The sequence below is a fragment of the Ascaphus truei genome, chromosome 5 (assembly GCF_040206685.1).
Source record: "Ascaphus truei isolate aAscTru1 chromosome 5, aAscTru1.hap1, whole genome shotgun sequence".
Lineage (NCBI taxonomy): Eukaryota > Metazoa > Chordata > Amphibia > Anura > Ascaphidae > Ascaphus > Ascaphus truei.
Window position 1 is genome coordinate 15833398 of NC_134487.1, and position 8606 is coordinate 15842003.

At 46.3% G+C, this 8606-nt stretch overlaps 1 protein-coding gene across 1 annotated transcript in view; it reads left to right on the top strand.

The window, feature by feature from the left end:
• LOC142494627 (uncharacterized) overlaps positions 1 to 8606 on the top strand; it is a 223779-nt gene that overhangs the window by 186884 nt on the left and 28289 nt on the right. The window contains exon 4 of the mRNA XM_075599057.1: positions 4108 to 4237. The gene's annotated coding sequence lies outside the window, so the exon portion shown is untranslated. The remainder of the gene's footprint in view (positions 1 to 4107; positions 4238 to 8606) is intronic.

Below are 8606 nucleotides of genomic sequence, written 5' to 3' on the forward strand. Positions count from 1 at the left end.
TCCCATATGATGAGAATGTCATCAATGAAACGGCCATAGAACACCAGGCCCGCCCCCAGCCGGCTGTTACTCCAAACATGCAGGTCCTCCCATGGCCCCATGTATAAATTGTCACAGCTGGGGGCGAACCTGGTGCCCATGGCCATTCCACAAGGCTGCAGGAAATATGAACATACATACTGGTTTTGCCCGATTTATAAGTTAAGTTGAAAAATACTCCTTATAAATGGGGTCCCGCCCACTTTGCGAGCCAATCGGTCGGATGTATGATATGCTGCTTGTGGCAGGAAGCTCAAACCAAGAGACAGACACAGAGAGAGAAAGGAGAGAGACATAATGTGTGTGTGTGTGTATGTATATATATATATATATATATATATATATGTGTGTATATATACAGTCATGTGAAAAAGAAAGTACACCCTCTTTGAATACCATGGTTTTACATATCAGGGCATAATAACAATAAAAAAGGAAAAACACACAATTCTCCATACTAAGGGACAATAGGCAGCACGAGACATACAGTAGGATATGCTTAAATAGAAGTGAAGTGCCAGTCTATACCAGTACATATAAATTCAAATAGGTAAAACGAGAGTAAGAGTATAGCAGTCAAAGAAGGATAAACACAGTGACTACACAATACTTCTCAGTAATGGCTGCTACTGTAACGAGCATATAATGTAATGCTTCCTGTGCACCTCATTTGTGATGTAGACTTTTATAGATGCCTTGTTATCAGCGGGTATCGTCATCCCCTACAGTGGTCTGTATCTCCGGAAGCAGGGGGTCTCCGGTGCTGAAGTGAATGGGGTTCAGCTCCGGAGACCCCCTTTGCTTCAATCCGTGGGAGAAAAAAAAGGCCCTTGGATTGGCGCACCCTACCACACCTACGGCCGCGTCCATGGCGCGAACAAGTGGTCGTGCCTCGATGCGGACGGCCATAGAGCGTGTGTGCGCGGAGGCGACAGTGTGGCCGATTGTTCGCACGACAAAATAATGTGATTTGGTCACGCGAGCGGTCCGCCCAATGAGGGCGAACCAGCTCCGTGACGTCATCGGTCACGCCTCACGCGCTCCGTCGCGAGCGCCTGCACCACGGACTCAGCCTAATGTGTTCAGGCTCCCAATGTTTCAGTCTCCATGGGGACCTTACTCAGGGGTGCTGGTTACTTGTAGCCGAAACATTGGGACCCTGGATATATATATATATATATACGTCTAACACAAACACACAGAGTTAGCGCCGCAATCAAAACCATCCCCCATAAATCAAAATAAATCACTAGGCCAGATGTAGGGGTTAAATTTACCCTCTGGCGGTGCTAAAACCCAATATGATATATACGAACACAAACCATACATGTTTAGGTATATTTTAATATTATTTTTGTGTTTTGTATTGCAAATAAAATCCATTTTGTACTTTCACATATTTTTCGTGTGCTTTCAACAAACCCTCTTTTTCTTTTTGTGTGTGTGTGTGTGTGTGTGTTTGTCATTAACATTAATCTCTCATTGTAACAATTCTGTGGTGTTACAGGGTCACAAATAGCTGGTTTGCCCAGGATCTGACCAATATCCTTTTTAGAAAGTTTAACAGGTGAATCAGTGCATACTTGACATGCTAAAAATACAATTAGAAGCAGACTCCAGCCTCAAAAAACCCCAGCACTGGGGCCCCCCTCACCCAAGTGACGGCGAAACCGCAGATTTCAAAGGAAAGTGAAGGAAATGGCTCAGGCCGACTCATCTTACGAAGTGTGTGACTCAGGCGCTGTTTGTTGGTGGTCACAGAGGCACGTGCCTTCCACAGAAGCCAAAAACTGCTCTTCAGAATGAGATGTCTTTTATAACTCAGCACGGACATTGTGATTCTTAGCTGGTGAATCATTTCCAGGCAGGAATAGCTGCGCTCAATGGAATGAGGGTTGTGAAATCCGTGTGTTTACTGCAGTCCCTTTTTCTGGCGAGTGACTAACGGAGCAGCATCCAAGTTATCAGAACGAAACCTGACTCGGAGACTCGACACACAGGAGAAGAGCGGTTACCCGGTGGATATCCGTGTGAAAGGCTGGAGCCAGGGAGGGCCGCGCTCTTTATTACCAGGGACCTTCCTCTCGCACTCAACCTGAGAAATGTACTCTTCCTTTCTCATTTCTCCCTGATAAAAGCCCCTTCTATAGGAGATGGAGAGAGACCCCCTTCTTTTTACCCCGTGTTCCGGAGGAGTTTTTATGGGGTGACAGGTTTGGTTGGCACATGGGTAGAAGGGGGATGGGGGGGGGGGCAAAGCCACTACAGCAAAGAAGCTTGAAAGTGGTGTTTTCCAACGTGGGGGGGCTGGTTCGCCGTTGGGGGTCCCAGGGAACGTAAGACGGGTCCGAGTGATGGGAAGGACATGGGCACTGGATACATAAAGTGACAGAAAGAAAGGGGAAGGGGGTTACGGAGAGGGACGAGAGAGAGAACAGCAAAGAAAAGTGACGTCTCTGTTTTTGTTACCCAATTCTAAATAGGTTTAAATGGCATTTTATGGTCACCGTGCTTTGTGCGCCGGGGGTGGGGGGGAGGGGAGATCCCCCCGGGGGGAGGGAGGTCCCACATGCGTACAATAGTGTTTGGTGGGGCTGTAGTGTAAAACGTTTGGGGACCATTACTTTAAAGGGACACTTTTTGTAGTGATGTGCAATGTGTTGCGGGACCCTGCACCCCTAATGGCATCAGAGGAACATCTGGGGACTCATCTCTACTGGGAAGAAGGGCTGTGTTAGCTTATGCTACTTTGGAACCTGTTTATGCTGTCTACAGTGAATCTAAACTATTCTTTTCTATACCGCAGTACCCCCCGAGATATTTGTGTGTGTATTTTAGGTTTAGGGTAACAGAAAATGTCTGCTTTACCCTCCTACGGTAACCGTCCTGTTTCATTCACCTGTAGTTGGGTAGCAGGTCCTGATTAAGGTTTTGGTCCCACTGCTAACCCTTCCTTCAGCTCGCTTCTGAGCCCCTAACAAAAGCTGCTCCCTCTTATTGTACGATGTTGCTAATTGTTCTTTTGACTGGATGACTTGCAGGTGTACATACATATGCAAAACCTATTTAAAAAGCGACTGTACGATAACATAACCGTTTAAACTTATAGAAGCAACAAGGTCAGGAAAGGCGTAACACTGCCGAGTGCTCTCAGTTCACAGCCATGCCAGTGCACCTTGCTCGGTGGGCACTGCTGCTTTGCACCCCTTCCCTGCCACGCAGTGAGGCTGAAATCCGATAGCAGTTGTTGTTAGGAAAGGAGCCTTTGTAATGGCACTGTTGATGAGTTTCATTCTTGGAGCTGGTGACGCTGGCAGCTTTATCATCGCAGCTTCCTGCACCCTCCGCCTGCCTCCGCAGTCTCTCATTGCACGGGGTGACTGTGAGTAGGTGGGACTGGGCTTGGAAGTAGGCGGCTGTTGCGAAATCTCTCTCGCTCATGTGTTTAAACACAGAGAGCCCTGCAGTCACGGATTACAGAGCAGAGCATATAAAGCCACTCAAGCCTCCACAATCATCTTGTTTGGAAACAAGGCAGAGATGCTGAGAACACAGAGCAGAGAGAGAGGGAGAGAGGGATTTATTGAAGCCCATCCACGTTTTGATTCTCAATTTTGTTTTTTGTTTTTTTATGGGACTTCGGCTAGGGATATTGATGTATCAGTTTATCAGATATATCAACGGATTTTCTTTTAACGCTCTTTAGAAACTATCCAGGGTTTGTGTAGTGTTTTGGAAAAGTGCCGTTGTTGGGTATTCACTTTAATTTTCCCCTCCGAGTGCGGTTAAAGGGTAGGAAATTGGGAAAACAAGTACTTATTGCTGTGGGTACCATGAAGCAGGATGGGACTGCACCATGATGGCAACCCCCCAGCGTAACAAGGTTTCTCGAGCGCTGTGTCCTCTTGGTGGACATCAGTGGCGCAGAGTTCCAGGTTTTTACTGAGGTCCCCTGGATTTCACCTCTACAGCGGCGCCCTTGTTTTCCAGAAATCCGAAGCGTGTTGGTGACAATCAGAGGAATTAGAAAATAAACTGATGGTTTTTCCTTGTTTTTCTCTCTCCAAGGATTGAGAGAAGGATCAGACATCCCAGAGAAGACGTGACGTTACCGCCGGGTCCAGAGAGAAAGCCCCAGTGCCACTCCTTGGCGACCAGGTGGACTGAGGCCCGTGTGATGTCCACGGCAATGATGAAGGTAAAGGGAGGTCATATATCATCAGTGCGTTCCTACACGATTCCTGTTTTTTTGTTTCATTTATCACCCAGCACATTGTGGTCGGAGGAAACAGGCCATTTAGAGTACCAGGAAGTGATGTAGTATATGAGCGATGATAAAAGCACAGCGTTGAAAGTAAATATAAAGGTGGAAGTTCTTGTGCTGAAGAGCTTGCAATCTATGTGGTGCTTATTTGTATCCTTATCCTTCCGTATACCTTTCGGATTGTTTATCAGGAATACGCTGATCGCTACTTTTTCTTTGACTTTTCTGAACCTATTCCATGTGCTTTTATGTATGACTTAAATATGTTGCATGTAAAAAGGGGAGAGTTGCCATGATCTCGATACTGTATGTTCTGTCCTGCTACCTTATTACGCGTATTCAGAAAGGCAATTTCTAATGGTTTATGGTCGTATGAATTTCCGTTTCATTTTCAAGAATGTAATTATTATACTTTTTTAGAGGCAGGGAAGTGTAAAAATTGACAGTCCATAAGAACCACCATCCCATTTATTGTTGATAAAATCCTTTATTAAATCCTGGGCTTTCTTTCAAGTTTCGGATAACATTGCATTTTTTAATTCACTGACTGTATTAACCTCACCATCCCTGCTGGGAGGCTAGGTATCCACTACTCTTTCATTAAAGCAGATTTGTTAGTTGTGATACACTTTAACTGGCCAACATTCCAATTCTTCATAGATCAGTGTTTCCGGGGTTCCTAGTAACCCTTGGGTTCCCCGGGCATCCCTAAAGGGCTTCGTGCAATTTTCAGGTCATTATAAAATTGTACCAAATACAGAAAAAATTACAATGCATCTGGTCTCAGACGCGCTATTAGAGAGGGTTGGGGTTCCTTACAATGCATCTGATCTCAGACGCGCTATTAGAGCGGGGTGGGGTTCCTTACAATGCAACTGATTACAGACACGCTATTAGAGTGGGTTGGGGTTCCTTACAATGCATCTGATCTCAGACGCGCTATTAGAGAGGGTTGGGGTTCCTTACAATGCATTTGATCTCAGACGCGCTGTTAGAGAGGGTTGGGGTTCCTTACAATGCAACTGATTACAGACATGCTTTTAGAGTGGGTTGGGGTTCTTTGCAATGCATCTGATCTCAGACGCGCTAATAGAGAGGGTTGGGGTTCGCCGGAATTTCACAATATCATTTTAGGTTTCCGTTGCCATAAAAAGGTTGCAAATCACTGTCATAGATGAACATATAGTGTACAGTCCAGAGCCTTCCAAACCTCAGAGGTTGCTTCTCTAGGACAAATGCAACTATAATAACGTTTAACTCTTCAATAAAATAACGACTTCCCCTCATTTCCCTAGACTCTCCGGCTTCAGAGTATGACCACTTGCTAGAGCACTTCCCCTTCTCTGAAACATGCGTCCCTCCCATGCCTTGTTGATGTATTTGAACGTTTCTGTTATGTCTCATGCTCTCTCCTCTTCCCCATCTCTGAGCTGTACATGTAGTGGTCCTTTCATCTTCCATGATAGTTTTTATAATATAGTGTCGAGCACGAGTGGCCAACTCCAGTCCTCAATTGCCACCAGCAGGTGTGTGTGCAGGACGGGTAACACGGGAGTTCTGGTAAACGAAGACTATTCAGAGGAAGGGGAAGGTAACCAGAGGAGAACTTCAGGGATATATCCTGGGACAGGTGCGCTTTAATATCTGTATTAGGGACATTACTAATGGTTTTGAAGGGAAGGTATGCGTTTTTGTAGATGACTGGAAGATCTACAACAGGTTAAAACTCTGGGGGGGGGGGGGGTAAGGGGTGGGTACACAAGTGAAACGGTGAAGTGTGTGGCAACTACAATGTAATGGTAAAATAATGCACTTGGGTCACAAAAGTCCAAAGGCAGAATACAGAATTAATGGCGCTATAAGGTCACCTACTATAGAGGGAAGGGGAGCTGCTATAGAGGGAAGGGGAGCTGCTATAGAGGGAGGCTTACTTTAACGTAGGCGAGCAATGTAACAGCAATGGGGGAAAGGCAGCAAGATGTTGGGTTTGTATAGGGAGAAGTGTTAGCTGCAGAACGTGACAGGTATTCATGCCACTTTATAGATCATTGGTGAGACCTCATCTAGAGCAGGATCTAGAGCAGGGGTGTTCCGTTCTGCAGACCCCATCTCCAGAAGGACATCGATAAGGGCTACTTACAGAGTGCATGATCTACAGTTACGGTCTCAAACTCAGTCCTCAAGGGCCACCAACAGGCCGGCTTTTATGGATATCCCTGCTTCAGCACAGGTGGCTCAATCAGTGGCTCAGTCTCTGACTGAGCAACTGATTGAGCCACCTGTGCTGAAGCAGGGATATCCATAAACGCTGGCCTGTTGGTGGCCCTTGAGGACTGAATTTGAGACCCCTGATCTACACCATGAGACTCATCAGGAAAGGCTACAGCACCTTAATATGTACAGCTTAAAGCACGGGTGGGCAAATCCAGTCCTCAAGGGCCACCAATAGCACAGCTTTTAAGGATATCCCTGCTTCAGGAAGGTGGCTCAATAAGGGACTCCAGCGGAGATTGAGCCACTGATTTAGCCACCTGTGCTGAAGCAGAGATAGCCTGAAGATCTGTTGGTGTCCCTTGAGGACTGGAGTTGCCCACCCTTAGCTTAGAGGATAGAACGGAGAGGGGGATATGATAAATACTTTCAAATACATAAAGTTCAAGAGGGAGGCATTTTTCTTGCTCTCAGAAGAAGAGGTCATGCTCTGAAACTGGAGGGTGGAAGGCTCAGGAGAAGGACGAGGAAGTACATGGAGAGGGTGGTGGATTCATTGAAGAGGCTCCTGACAGACGTGGTAGAGACTGACGCAGTTAGAGAATTAAAAAGAAAAATAAGATTGGGATAGACCGAAGGCCATCCTAAATATTAAACAAGAAAGCCTACGATCAAATAGGGACTGAGGTTTTAAAGCAGATGCAATAAAATGGGCAGAATTAGGTGGGTCGCGTCTATCTTCGGGACATACCAAGGCTGGCGCAGAGAATATCATCGACGTCTCGCGCCTGCTTCCGTTCACTTCTGTATTCCAGTTTTATTTAAGTGTTACTTGTGGAGAGTCAATCAGAGGAGAATGCCAAGCAGCACGTGCAGCATATTATATAACTGCCCGCCCGCCCCCAATCCTGCGCCTGTGTCTCGTAGTGTCACATCTTACTAGCAGAAAGCAAATCTGCCGGAGCTCAGGGAGCATCAAGCCGTATCATTCTGTAAGAAACATTCGGCATAAACTCAAGCAGAAAATAACTGCATGTGTGAACACGTTTAGATTGCAAGCTCTCTGGGGCAGTAATTTGCTTTTATATTTTACGTCCTCGTTGTACTCTATATCCCTATATTCCAATGTCTTTTGTTACGCGCTGCGAATATTATCGGAGCTACCTGAACACACGTACATATACACATACATTTCTTTAAAATGCCACAACATACAGCATTCCCCACGGGGTACCTTGTGCAGCGAGAAGGTTTATTATGTAGACAGGATAACCATGGTTTGCAAAGGAGAAGCCCTTTGAACACAGATACAAACCACTAAGTAACTTTCTATTGAGTGACTCCTTGTCAGGCGTAGGCGGCAAGGTCAGAGGCAACTTGCTTACTGCGGTTGCTACGTGGGTGTAATAAACTAAATAAAAGGAAAGGGTGTGGAAAAAAAGTCTGATAAAATAAGGAAGGAGATTAGTTACATTTTTATGGTTTGTTTTTTTTGCTTAACCCTTTGTTACAATGCAATGCACTAACGCAGCGGTGCGCAAAGTGGGGGGAGGGGGGGGCGGCGTCGGCTACAAAGGTCCCACGCTCTCCCCCAAGGCACTTAAATTAAGTGCTGGGGGGGGACTGCGTGAGGCCTCTGCAACTTCTCCTACCTTATCTTCGGCGACGCGTCGCCATGGTAACTGGCGTCAAATGATGCCGCGGGGGGTGATGTCATGTTACCATGACCGTGACGTCATTTGACGCCGGAGCCGAGGAGGAGAGGGGGCGCGAGCCAGGAGCCCTAACACAACGTAAACCTTTTTTTGGTTAAGGAACCCTATAATTATATGGTGAAATTCTGCAGACTCACAACCCTCTCTAATAGCGCGTCTGAGATCAGATGCATTGTAAGGAACCCCAACCCTCTCTAATAGCGCGTCTGAGATCAGATGCATTGTAAGGAACCCCAACCCTCTCTAATAGCGCGTCTGAGATCTGATGCATTGTAAGGAACCCCAACCCTCTCTAATAGCGCGTCTGTAATCAGATGCATTGTAAGGAACCCCAACCCTCTCTAATAGCGTGTCTGAGATCAGATGCATTGTTAGGC